Source organism: Choristoneura fumiferana, chromosome 29 (genome assembly GCF_025370935.1).
Source record: "Choristoneura fumiferana chromosome 29, NRCan_CFum_1, whole genome shotgun sequence".
Lineage (NCBI taxonomy): Eukaryota > Metazoa > Arthropoda > Insecta > Lepidoptera > Tortricidae > Choristoneura > Choristoneura fumiferana.
The window spans coordinates 606,899-621,334 of NC_133500.1; the positions used below are offsets into that span (position 1 = coordinate 606,899).

Sequence of the window (14,436 nt, forward strand, 5' to 3'; positions counted from 1 at the left end):
AGAATAACTAAGTAATAATACTACCGTGGTACACAAGCTTTGCTTAGTTGAGACTAGGTCAATGGGTGTTAAGTGTCCCATGATATTTATTTATGATTACAGTCAAATTCGTTTATTTACAGTGACACCAGTTATAACGACATATTGGATATAATGTCCGGGAAAAAAGTCCCAACTAAATCTTGTATGCCAAAATAACACGGGTTATAGGAACCAACCGTGTTTATTTTATTTATTCGGACACTTTTAGTATAGACAGCGCTCCATACAGCCCTAGGATTTTTTGGGTATTTTATTGTAATTAAGGGGCTGTTCCACCATCCATTGATTAGTGTTAACTGACGGTTAAATGTGATGCTGTCTCTGTTTTGTTCGAATAGACGGAGACGGCATCACATTTAACCGTCAGTTAACACTAATCAATGGATGGTGAAACAGCCCCTTAATGTATTAAATGCATGCGTCAACGTAAACACCGTTACTTCTTCACACTAAAACGGGTTTGGATGTAATTTTGTATGTTGATAATTGGAGTCTGGCTGGAATAATAATATATTTATTCATCTTTCATAAAAATACAATGTTTACAAACTTATGGGCTACACTTATTAAAAGGGACAAATAATACACATTACCCTGAACCAGGAAAATTCCTGTGTTTCAGGAATAACACAACCTAGGCTATTTTCTATTCAATAATTGCCATGAAAACGGAATTAAATCTCAAAATATCAACCGCTAGATTGGAGACATAAAATTCGGTGCGGATTTTTTTTAATGCAACATTTTTTAATGAAGTCTAAGATGTAATTTTTGGGAGTTCCCACGGGATTTTGCGAAATCCCGGAATTTCAATTCAACTACTAGACTTAACACGTGCAAAGCCGTGGTTGAACGCTAGTCTATAATATTAGTAGGATTTATAGGACATAACTTTATGGGGTGCAATACCTAAAACCAACGTTTGTTCTCACTCAGAAAAAGTGCATAACTTACAACAGACTGGCGAGTGGCACCTCGTAACGACTCGTGACTGCATTAAATACTTAAGCAATCCTTAATTGAGCCGTGACAGCTAGTCGTGGGAGCGCACGTCACAACAAATGACGGATTCATTCGCCGCACGGTACGAGTTTAATTTAATTAAATTAAGATTACAATGTATACATTCTGTTTGAGAATATAAACAATGTAATATAGATAATTACATACTTAGACAGAGTTTTCATGTCATGATGATATTATTTAACACATCCAATGTTAAACAATGTTATTATTGAACATATTCAATGTTATTTATTAGCGTAACGGAAATGAAGCGTAGAAAAGCCACCCACCCAGTTAGTGTCTAGACTAGACTCGTGTGAAGTCATAAAAATTACAATATATGCGTTTCATAACGGGACAAAAAGAACAAAGTGTGTATGTGTGTGCTAGTAGAAGCGTTCAGAGCTATTTTTCAATAACCTCGAGGTTGGCTATCAAAATGACGGATTTGAAAAGCTGAGTTACGAAAATATAATCTATATGATTGAAAATAGTTGGAGCGACAAACAATAGAAAACAATAAAAACTTACCTACATTGCGTAAATTGAGGTTCTTTATTACAATTAACATTATTGTGAGATTATTTATCTACCATTTTACTCGTATAGTGCGAAACGCTAGTGGAACTGTCCATCCGGCTTCGTAATCTATAAGTATTGTGTGAACATATGAGAAGGGTGTCATCTCTGCTACTTCCTTAACAAACTACATTAGCCAACTACACAGGAAGTAAAATACTTACGTTTCTTCGCCCACAAAACGCCGGCTCAAGGGCGCGTCGCACCCTAATTACGGTTCAAGTTCAATGACATATCGATTGCGCCCCCGCCTCGCCTGTTTATAGCTGCCGGCGGCTGCGGCTATTTGTGCATCATCTGTTTTATGTGTAAGTTATGTTTTAGAGGTGGATATTGAATTATTTTATGCATGTGAAAGAGAAGTAGTACTGTCGACATAATAGAATAAGAAATTGGTTTAGCGCATTAAGTTTTAATACTATAGTAAAACTAGCTTAATACGATCACGTTTAGTATGATTTCTCGCATACTCGTAATACGCCATTAAATATCTGTTCCTGCAACTTCAAGCGTCATGTTTTCATACGCATCCGTTCGCGATCCATAACATTGGAAGCCATAATGTAATGTTTGTCATAATGATCATTTGCAATAAATCTTTTTTTTCTAGACATAAAAAATTGCCATACATTTTTCAGGAACTTTGAAATGGCCATCCTGTAGAACTCTAAAGGTTAGGTTAGGTTTATTTTATAACAATCAGGAATTATTTATAGTTTTCCAGAAAAATAATAATGGCAAATATTACGTCGTGACGATTAATGTGTATGGACTCCAACATACCCTTTTTATAACCAGCCCCAACGGCTACCTGTTCTCCGTGCTATATGGCCTGCCCATTGCCATTTCAGCTAATTGGGATGCACCAAAAAAAAAACCTAAAGTATTTATTTTATTTTTGGAAAGAATAGGATATTTTAAGATACTATTTTCTTCGATTTTGAATTTGGATGAGTATTTACTTTTTTATATTTTTTTTTAAGAAATACGCTGGATGACGTCACAGTGTGACAGCCACGTTCCATTGCCTAGAAAAAATCAGGTCGTACATAACATAATTAGGGTCCTAAATGAATCATGACAAATAGTTTTATTTATTTCTTTTCTTTGAGCTTCGATTATTCCTATGTTTGTTTAATGGTGTGATAGTAAATAGTTATTTTTTTATTAAAACCTGACATTTAAATTATTTTATATTTACTTGTAACGCAGTAATTTAATAATTTAATTTGTAAAAATACATTAGAAATACTCGAATACATTTTGGACTTTACGATAAATGACAACTGTTTATAGCCGGGTGCGCATCATGTGATTGAAGTTCTATCTTTGTCACACTTTGCTATTATAAGCAGGACAGTAACATTTGAAACTGTGCCTTTGTGACGGGACACTGCAGGGGTCAAATGAAGGTTATTACTTAAATTTTGTTTATTTAATTCAGTTTATCATATGTTTTTAATCTGATTTCTGAAAACGCTTCACAAGGCCTATTTCTCCAAATGGTTTACGGTTTATTATACGTTGTTTAAAATTGGGACATCCCAATTCGTTTGTCTATGTCGATGACTCCGTTCTTCTACGTATCTCCTCATTTTTGATCCAAAATCGTAGAGAAACCCCGAGCGTAGCCCTCTCCGTAGCTTGCTGAGCAACTCTGAGCCTATTTACAAGGTCTATTGTGAAAAATTAGTCGCTAAGATACCTACAATAAAAAGCCATGCGTGCGAACGGCAGTGAGATAAAATCCATCTTTACCCCCAAAGTATTGGTGAGTTTCAAGTAGTTGTATTCCGGAAGTATCGAGCAGGTAGGCTATTTGTTGGCGGTCGATAACCCCGCTATTCGCGGCGTTGTCTAAACTAAAGGCTAGTGATGCAGCTTGATTGGTAAATATCGATATTTCGGCAATAGCAGCCTTCGCGAAAACTTTAATGTCAAATCATTGAATTACGGTGTAGTTTTGTCAATATGAGTGACACTATTTACCGGCACGGATAATACCGACATGGAAATACCGACCCGATATTTCGTGTACTGGTGTCAAACTGACAAGAGTTTCTGTGGGCGTGTCACAAAATATCATGTCGGTATTGTACGTCCGGTATAGTGTCACCTGTCAATATCATCAGAGGGGTTTTGTCATTTTGGTCGCGGGTGAGCAAAGTAATTGATTTAATTCAATGTCATTAAGCTTTATGGTTGATTAAAGTCAAGTTAAAATTTTTTTAGAGGCTACAGTCTTGATGTGATGCGAATACCGGGAGCAAATCTCGTGATTCCAACCGCTGGGCAAGAATCATGAAATTAGGGACGATTATTTTTAATGCAATGTCAATGAAAACCCTGATGTAATTTAGTGAAATACTACTGAAGGACGGATCTAATGAATTACACGTGCGAAACAGCGGGTAAAGTCTAATGTGATGTGATATAAGAAAACAGAAAATTAATGTTAAACCGATAAAAAATCGATAGCGAGACTTAGCGTTCATAGACGAGGAGAGTCCCTTACTTTACCGCCGTCTGCGTGACGAGTGTAGAGTATTGAGTGTATCGATAATCGATAGTTTCGGGCTTCACTAATGCGTCTGCGCAGAGCTCTCATATCTGACGCTTTGTTTTGCTACTAATTTGTTTGATTAGCCGAGATTTGTGCGTGGAGCGTAAACAAATACTTAATGGATGTTATTTTATTCTTCGATACTACATCCGTTATTTTGCTCTGAAATTTGAATTATTTGAACGAATTACAAGGAAACTTATAGCTTTGCCATATCCTTCTGTCTTTCTATCACGTGGCGTCTTACGGTGGGTTTCAGGTATATAAAAATCGGCCAAGAGCGTGTCGGACATGCCCAAAATAGGGCTCCGTAGCCATTACGAAAAAATTAAGTAATATTTTTCTAATGATTCCATACGGAATCTTCCAAGTTTAGGCAAATTTTATACCTTAGGCTGATATTTACTTTTAAACTACGTACTAATAATTTTCAAGCAAACTTAACCGTTATAGTATTCCTTGTAAGTTTGATATAAGTACTTACTATCATCCTGATTTTTTCAATTTTACCACCCGTCGGTTTAGAGGGGGATGGGGGGGCGCTCGATTTTAATGAAAATTTGCACGTTAAAGTTGAATATTTCGAAAATAAATCACTGAATCAAAAAAATATTTTAGCTACCCCCTAATGGTTTAAAAAGACCTATTCAACGATACCCCACACTATAGGGTTGGATGAGAAAAAAAAATCACCCCCACTTTACATCTATGGGAGGTACCCTAAAAAAATTTTTTTTAAATTGTTTATTGTACTATTTTGTCGGCATAGTTTTTATATATATCCGTGAAAAATTACAGCTTTCTAGCATTGATAGCCCCTGAGTAAAGCCGCGGACGGACGGACAGACAGACGGAACCCTGAAAACTCTTTTAAGCCTCAAAACACAAAATATTCTACCGTGAATTAATCGTGGAACAAAAGATGTTGTGTTTCTGATTATCGAACATCGCGCACTTTTATTTTTTCAACGAGTTACTCTTTTAATAAAGTAATTTTCCACCAAATGCCCACTTACAAAGACATAAATCTATAGGCAAATAAACTTATTAAACCACCCCCCTTTCCCACGCGATCGAAAACACTTTGGCGCGAAAAATCGATGTTGCATTCTCACGGACCACAGACAACAAAGAGTTGTTAACTTTTTAAACCGAAAAGAATAGCGCGCCATTTTGCAGTAAAAAGTTGTTGCTTGCAGGCGATAATATTCCAATTTCACTTTTTATTTTTTAAATAAACACCCTATTCGATTGTTTTTGGAATTAAACTTCATCGTTATTTACGTGTCGTTGAGGCAGTAGTAAGTATTCAATTCTGATTTTTATGCGTTTAATATTATGGACGCGGTATTGTACATACCTACTACAATCGCTCAGTTAAGATTGTAAACACAAATTGCGTTTAGTTTCCCCAAGTGAAGTACTTAATAGAGTAGGGCGTTTAGCAATAAATCAGTCAATACGTGTACGCACGCCGCCATATGGTACGACTGACTAACCACGAAATTACGGCACATGTATAAGTTCTAATCCCGTTGTAATACAGTAGAATTCTACTTATTTTGTAGGTTTTCTTATCGTGGTTTCTATAATAATAATAATAATATTTATTTGTCATCTTTCTTTTGGTTTCTTCACTATGAGTAAATGGGTCAATCAACTTTTTTACCGACACTAATCTGTCCGCGACATTTTTCAAAAAATTGCAGATTTTTGTAAGTAAACATGTTTTTTCTGTAATTTAATAGATGGTGTACATGAATACATGCCATCCTACTTAAGTTCAACCTATTAAACCGTGTAATATCTTGTTGGAAGTACGATTTTTTGGTAACGCCAGAGACAATTTTGGTAAGGCAGTAGACGCCCAAAGTGTCGGTAAAATAGTTGATTGACCCAAATAGTAAAACGGAGGTTCTCATACTAATTAAAACTATTATTAGTTAGCTTTAGCAAAGAATCCACTAAGGTAAAGGTACACTATTCCGGGATAGTACATTATGCCGTGATATTTTGGTTTTTGTCGTAAAATAAGGAAACAATCAGTAAAATCATAACTTAATGCAATACTTCATTAACTATAGCTTAAATACAACCGAAAAACACGATTTTTGAATTTATGTAATATCTTTTAAAGCCGTGAGGCACTTTCAAACGCGTCCGTCGCAACCCCGCAGTAGTTCGGTACGGGCGTGTTGTCAGTGAGCGTAACGTGGCAGCGGAACTTCGTAAGGATTTGCTGTGATACTGGTAAGTTTATTTATACAAAATTTGTATCACTGTTGTTTTATAGTTATTAATAGACGTATTTATCACCTTTTCAAGTTAACTGAAAGCATATTTAAAGTAAAATACTCGCTCCCGTAATTATGTACACCAATCTGACGCGATGTACCTAATTGCGTGAGTATCACGGAATAAGGGAAAGTCAGTCCGAAATGTTTTAATCTTTTGTTTCTATCTAGGATTAAATTTATTCATATGTTTGATGTGAATAAGTTAAGTAAGGACTGCAGATTATTGTGACGTAATTACGGTACATGGTTTTTTTTAAATTTGAGTGTTATAATTGAGAACGAAATGTATACTCGTTAAGTCATACGTCCGAAATAATGGAGTTTGGCATCGATATTAAATTTGTTTTATTTTATAAAATCAGAGCACAAAGGTTATTTATTTCGATTTTATGAGTATAATTGTTATATTATCTTCCAATCTATTAAAAAAAATCTTGTTTTTTTATTTATTATAACCATTTTTTTGGACCCCCGTAATTATGTACACGACTTTTGTACCAATGTCCCTTATTCCGGTATTATGAAAAAATAAAAATAAACTATGGGGAGGGGTCCATTCTGTTTTTAGGCTTCCTTAGTCAACTAGAAACCCTTATCCACCATGTCCGTTTGTCCGTCCGTCCACGGTTTAGCTCAGTGATCATTAGTACTTGAAAGCTGAAATTTGCATGGGTATAATACATATAATACATATAATAATATATTGTTACCTTTTTCAGGTAAAAAATGGCTTCATCCAATATATACGCCGAAATACTTCAAAAGTCGTTAAGATGTAAATGATGGGACAGTGACTATCATACTTTAATATGATTATCAAACAAAATCTAATTTTGTTTTTGTTCTAGAAGTTATTTTATTATTTGATATATTCAAATTATTAAGTTGAATCAATAAATTTAACTAAGCATGTTTTTCATTTTGTCATTTTAATTTAGATTACCTAAGTAGAGTATAATAAATTTCCCCCTCCAATTCCAATTCCTCCAATTCACGCAATACAATTTTTTTTTATTACGTGATTATAATCATCATTTAAAAAAAGTATTTTAAGTCAACTATCTTGATAGATGCTTGAACAATGTGAACTTTAAAGATAGCACGGAATTACGTACAACGACTCCCGGAATTAAGTCCAGAGCCAAATTTTATCACGGAATAAGGGACAAACGAAGGGTTTAGCGAAATAACGTTTATTTCTATAAATTAAAAGCTACGAAGTAAAATAATATCCTACATCCATCTTAAAAGACATATCCCTAAAATAAAATAGTTACTACATCTAGAATCTTCGTATTTTTTTTAAAATCCGCAGTCAAAGTAGGAAACGCCTTAATATACCGTAATAAGGTACATTTACCTTACATACCGTAAAATATACTTTCTATGTGGCTGAAGTGCACTGCACTCACATTGGTACAGGTGCAGTAGACAATTTTATAGCCTATTCATAATTCAATAAAAAAATCTAAGAAGTCAAACGAACTCATCCTATTTTTTTATATTCCGGATTGATTTGATTCCGGGTTGAGAACAACTTGTATATTTTGTAACGCTTTATATACTTACCTACTAAAACTATAATAACTCATTAAGGTTAATATAGTGCTGGTGGTGCACAGATACTGTATCGACAGTTACATGTTTAAAACTCCAATATCCCCCAACAGGTGACAATTCTCCCCAATTTCAGGGTAATTTGTAGCATGTCTTTAACGTCTCTTCTTATTGGATAAGAAGAAATAACAGCCGTATTACACGTAAACTGCGTGTTGTCGTAATGGTGAGCGGTATCGACCGCCGACCTATCCCAAACTGCAGGCAGAGGGTTACTAGGGTTGTCACCACTACAAACTTGAACCTCTCGAATTCCGGTTTTTTTTATAACAGTAACAGAGAACTAGACGCGAATCACCAATTTTGTTATTTCTGAAATTATTTCAATTTTCAACATATTTTAATTTTTTATTCAATGATCAATTTGTCCTTTATTTTTATTATAAAGTACAGTAACCAGCGCTAATGTCTCACACAACACAGCGTGCATAAATATCTGATACCTACGACTCTATTTCTAGGGCCGGGACACATCAGATGTTTTTGGATGCTCCGCTTCGGCAGATATTAAAACAGGTGACGACTGTTGTACACTCGATAGGTACTTAATTTTTTTCTGTTCATTTGTTCTTTAGACTTAAAATACGCAAGGGTCACGAGTTTAAGCCCAAAAAAAACTGACTAATAATAATAAAAAACAGCATAGTTCATTATCAAGGCAATAAAAAAGAAAACACGGCTTGTCAAAGAGTTTAATTTCCAAAAATTCTAATGATATTTTCTCAGCACAAGGCTACGTACAATATATTATGAAGCTGCCAATTAATTTAAAAATGAAAGTGCTAGTTGGCTTTATACTTCAATAATAATCAGCGTAATTAATGCGAATTTATCACGACATAAAAGAGTAACAACCACGCTGACAATTACATTGTCTGCATAAAATATTCTCACGTAGATCAAAAATGTTGACAATGTTGCTTTTCTTCGTTAAATTAACTTTTTTTCTACAATATTCCAACTTAACCTACTTTAAGAACTAAAATTACTTTATAAACTAAAAATGGCAAGTGAAAAATATGAAACTTAAAAAAAACATGCCGTTAATGTTCGATGGTAGAGACATAATCATAGTCGATAAGTTGGTCGTGCGTGCGTAGCTTGGCTTAACTCAATTTTACCGAGGCGCCGATATAATAAACTGTACAAAAAAACAAGTACCAACATCAAGCAAGAACAACGACGTCTTTCGGAGAATCTTACAGGCTATGCATCAATACCAGAGCAATTATCAATCAGCTCCACTGAAACTTAAACTTTATGTAGTCATTGCCAGAGTTGAAGATGGAATCGTAAACTTTTCCCGCCATTAGTGATCGTTTATTAGTTTGACAGCTGAACAACCCTTGGACGAATTAATTTTTAAATTTGGAACTTGACATTTACAGCGGTCTTTGAGGCCAGTAATAAAATTGTGAGTGATATATTTACTGTATTTTGATTCGATTCGGTCATGCTCTCATGAAAACATCGTTTATTGCAAATTTATCTTCTCTTTTAACTACATGTCCTGTCACAGGTTTTTATTTTATTTCATCTTCAATACTTTCGATGATTAATGTCTCTACATAAGATAAAAAAATAATTAGACCATAATAGGTCTAAAACATTTTGATGATTTCGATTCTGTTATAAAGGCTTCAATGAAAGTTAAAATTGATTTTTTTTTTCGCGGCAATGGCCATAAAAATCCCACACAACACAATGAACTCTTTGTTTCCACTTTTTGTATTTTGTCAGCCCTGTAAACAATCTATCCACACCCAAGGCAATAAAATCACCCCTGCTCTATGGCAAGACGTTTGCTTTATCTGTGGCCTTATCACCCGCATGCGACTGGCGACTGGCGACAGATATTAGGCATTTCAGCCAGTACGAAAAAAACCGGTAGTTCTTTTTTTTGCGGCCAATACCTAACTTACAAAAAAGCAAAAAATACCCATTGTTTACAGTCTGTTGAATCTTAAAAAGGCATAGGGGCTTGGTTTTTGCCGTACATACACACGGGTTGTTTTTTTCTTCCACTGAAGGTAAACAAAATTATCGCTTTTACATTTTTCTGTTACAGCTGCTGTACCTACAAAAATGCCTAACGAAATGGACGGATGACCTGGTGAAAGCCTTTTTCTGATATCCTGGCAATCGGTCAAAGGTTAACTGGAAGCGATCCCTTTAAGGGATAAGTTCGCTTTTTTACATATTATTATTTTGTTATTTGTTAAACCCATGTGGTGTCGGGTTAGAATTACACCTCTCCATTTCTTCCGTGGATGTCGTAAGAGGCGACTAAGGACTACTAAGGTCTACCGTAGGCGACAGGCTCGTTTTGTCAAACTTTAAACCTAAAATTGCTAAAAGTGGCTCCGAAGCGGTAAGTTTCGTGCTTTCGTGTGCTCTGCCTACCCCATTTTGGCATACAGGCGTGATGTTTGTGTGTGTGTTTGTTAATTACAATAATGAATTTACAATACAATACATAGCCGCAGGTTCACGGTGGATGCAGGCCGCGGCCAACCGAAGTAACTGGAGGTCTATGAAGGAGGCCTCAAAGTCAAAGTCAAAGTCAAAATATCTTTATCCAATTTAGGCTACAACAAGCACTTATGAATGTCAAAAAAATCTACCACCGGTTCGGAAAAACCTCTGCTGAGAAGAATCGGCAAGAAACTCAACGAGGTATATATATTTTTTTTAAAACAGATTTACAATATTATTAAATGACATGTATACATCACAAGTATTTAACACAACTTTATTTTTGCCTATGGCCAACAGTGGACGTCCTACGGCTGATATGATGATGAGCTGCTACAGGTAAATGTAATACAGCAAAAACGCTCACAGGAAAATCATGAGCCTTCATTCAGAAGCGCCATGAAAGTACACGGTTTGTACACAGTGGGTCTCTCTCGGAAGCTATACCTTGGCACTCCGCCAATACACACTGCATTGGCACTTTCGGCACAACCACTGCAGCCAAGCCAGCAGGGCTACTACGAAATTCAAAGTTCGTGTCGTGCGGTCCCTCTGACACTTATGCTATTTAATACGAGAGCGAGAGGGATGGTACGATACGAACTTCGAGTTTCGAGTTTCGTAGTAGCCCTGCAGGCCCTTAATTTAATACGAATCATCCCACTAATATTATAATCTTACTATTTTACTAAATATTATAAATGTGAAAGTCTATGAAGATATTTGGATGTTTGGATGTTTGTTACTCAATCACGTCTAAACCGCTGAACCGATTAAGATGAAATTCGGTACACAGATAGTTTGAGTTCTGGGGAAGGACATGGGATAGATTTTATGTCGGAAAAATGCATAATTCCCGCGGGATAGCGATAAACTAATTCTAGGCGGACGGAGTAAGGACGGAGGCAACAGGCTAGTTGCTAAATAAATAAAACTTCGAGGTATTCCTAACGTAATCATGGACTTACCTAACTATTAGTTATAATATTCACAAGAACGAAGGTCCAAAAGAATAAGTTTTTGAATAATTTATTGAATCAGGCGTGACTCATATCAATGAATGAACTACGAGTATAAGCAATTACCGACCTTGCAATATCTACATCTATGCAACAAATGTGTGTTCATGCAGCTCCTACAACTCGACCCTGTGAGAACACACACAAATCATACGAACCCAACTGATACCACCACCACACTACGCTGACCCGTTTCGATCTCAACCCAAGTTCATACTCAGAGCAACACAACCGTTCATCAAGCTGCCAGAACAATTGTGGACGATTGTGTTGCTCGGAGGATGAACAACCGTCTTAACAACCGTCTAAATTCAATTTCGGAAGCCCAAGTTCAGAGTTAACTGGTCGTATGTATAATTATTATTATTATGTTGGCACAATGCGGAGTGATAAAAGACCTCCCCGTCTAGACACCGTCTGTGGCGCGCGCAAGCGCGGTAGCTACCATCTCGATCCCTCGTACCAACCGCACTTAGTGATGTTACAAAAACAACACTGACTCTTTGCCATAAGGTTGGTTTTGAACCAATGTAAAGGCATTAAGATACGAGGTTGACAAATTATGTAAGGTTTTTGAAAAGCGAAATCGAACGCGTAGTGTTTTGTTTGTGCTCCTTTAAAAGAGATTTCTAAGAAGGTTAATACGGCACTTTACAAATAATTAATTAATTTTCATTCATACGGATCAAACATTTGAAACTAAACCACTGATCTGGCACAACGATCGCAGACTCGTTTAATGATACGGCCCTAAAACAGTACTAACAGTAAACAGCCAGCTAGAGAGACTGCAAAATGAAAACACATGTCAGTACTGCCAATCTAAGCAAGTCACACGTTGGCGCCAAACGGACCGGACTCAACCTTGATCCGTCAATAGACAGTCTATCTAGCACAACGGTCGCAGTCTCGAGCTATTCAGCCGCGTTAAGCCGGGATCACACACTCAGTGGATTGTATGATCGTGTGATGCTCGCTTAAAGGCACATCGAATTAAGGATTAATACTTAAACGGCAAACAAAATTTAATAAATAACCTACACCAGAGTTCATGATTTTCGTAAATTTTATCTCTGTAGTTATTATTTCTTATTCCTGAAAGCGTGCTGGTCGAATAGTTTGATCTATGATGATGGTCTCTCAAGCAGAGGATCGTGGGTTTATATCCTGGCACGCATCACAGAGCTTTTCGAAATCCATGTGCGAAACATTTGAAATTTACTACGAGCTTTACGGTGAAGGAAAACATCGCAAGGAAACATTGGTTTGTAAGAGTGTGTTCCCAATCCGCACTCAGTCTGCGTGGGATTTAGAGGCCAAGCCCTCTCATTATGAAAGAAGGCCTGTGCCCAGACCAATGGCACGTATAAGGCTGGGACGATGATTAATTACTTATACTGCGCTGTAGTGGCTTGTACATTCACCTGCATTAATATCTGCCACAGCGGAGCGTGCAAAAATATCTGACACGTCCTTCCGGCCCTAGAAATAGAGACGTATCAGATATTTATGCACGTTTTGCTGTGTCACATATTGGTGCTGGTGACTGTACCTACGCAAGTCTTTTTTTTAATATTTAAAAAGTTATTTCTGTGTCTGTGGCGTCTATGCTCTACTACTATTTATAATCGTTTATTACTAAAGTTGATAATCGTTTGCATGTCATAAAACAATAATGCCAATAGGCGCGTCTGTCAACTTGAAAGTTCAACTTTAGCGACATATCATTTGATAGGAACCTGTTTAAAAATTGATAGACCACTTATTTTGCTGATAGTACCTAACTCTCGTCGTACCTCATCATCAGCCGGAAGACGTCCACTGCTGGACAAAGGCCTCCCCCTTAGAACGCCACAATGAACGACAGCTCGCCACTTGCATCCACCGGTTTCCCGCTACTCTAACGATGTCGTCAGTCCACCTGGTGGGAGGCCTGCCAACGCTTCGTCTTCCGGTTCGTGGTCGCCACTCGAGGACTTTTCTCCCCCAACGGTTATCTGTTCTTCGTTCTCGTCGTACCTACTTCTACGTATTTGTGAATAAATGGTCAAACAGAAACGGAACAGTAGTATCTATTTTTTGATTCCACGTTATTACACAAATATTTACCGTAACAAAATAGGTATGGCGTATTTATAAGTCACTGAATCTTTCACTTCACCCCTCGAGGCAGAAAAGGAGGTTAAATAACCACTGATGTAGATTTAACTGATGTTTAAAAGCGATAGCTTGCTTTCCGGCATTGCAGGGAAATGAGCTACTTACAATCCTGTGCAATTTCATACAATTCTTACACAATCAACCAGTTTCTCGACTATTAAAACACGACTATATGAGTAAAAAGGAAAATTATCATAATTACAAGTAAAACACGCCTATTATTCTTTAACCAGCGCTTCGTTCCAAAATTTAATTTCAGCCAATTCACGAGAAAAAGAATACAACTTCTTTTTTTTCCAGCCAGTTAAATTCACTGTTACGTTTTGCATGTTGGCCAACCTGATGATTACCATTATTTTACTGATAACCGGATTGTGCATTTTTTACATTGTTAAGTCACACCTCATATTAAAATTAAAGTTTGTATTAGTCAGCCCGAGTGTGATTAATGGTTCTCCGTCCTCCGTCTCGGGATGCAGCTCAACCATTAATAAGATATAACTTCCTAGAAGTGGAACGTATTTCCTATAAAAAAATTCTAGAAACAGAATTAAAATTATACTACAGTCAGGGTTTAAACACAATTCAAGAGATAATTCAAGGCAATTCAGCAAGTCCAGCGAGTACACTTTTAAACATTGTTGGGACGCCTTGATCGATGCCCTAGTGTTCAATAATG

General features: G+C 36.5%; 1 protein-coding gene and 1 long non-coding RNA gene across 2 annotated transcripts in view; one reads left to right on the plus strand and one right to left on the minus strand.

Moving 5' to 3' along the window:
• The window catches only part of LOC141444286 (uncharacterized), a 145,171-nt gene that overhangs the window by 118,822 nt on the left and 11,913 nt on the right, over positions 1–14,436 (minus strand). The gene's annotated exons all lie outside the window — the stretch shown is intronic.
• LOC141444231 (uncharacterized) lies at positions 6,150–7,405 on the plus strand. Its single transcript, XR_012453146.1, has 2 exons — positions 6,150–6,439; positions 7,206–7,405. It is a non-coding gene; the product is annotated as an uncharacterized lncRNA (long non-coding RNA).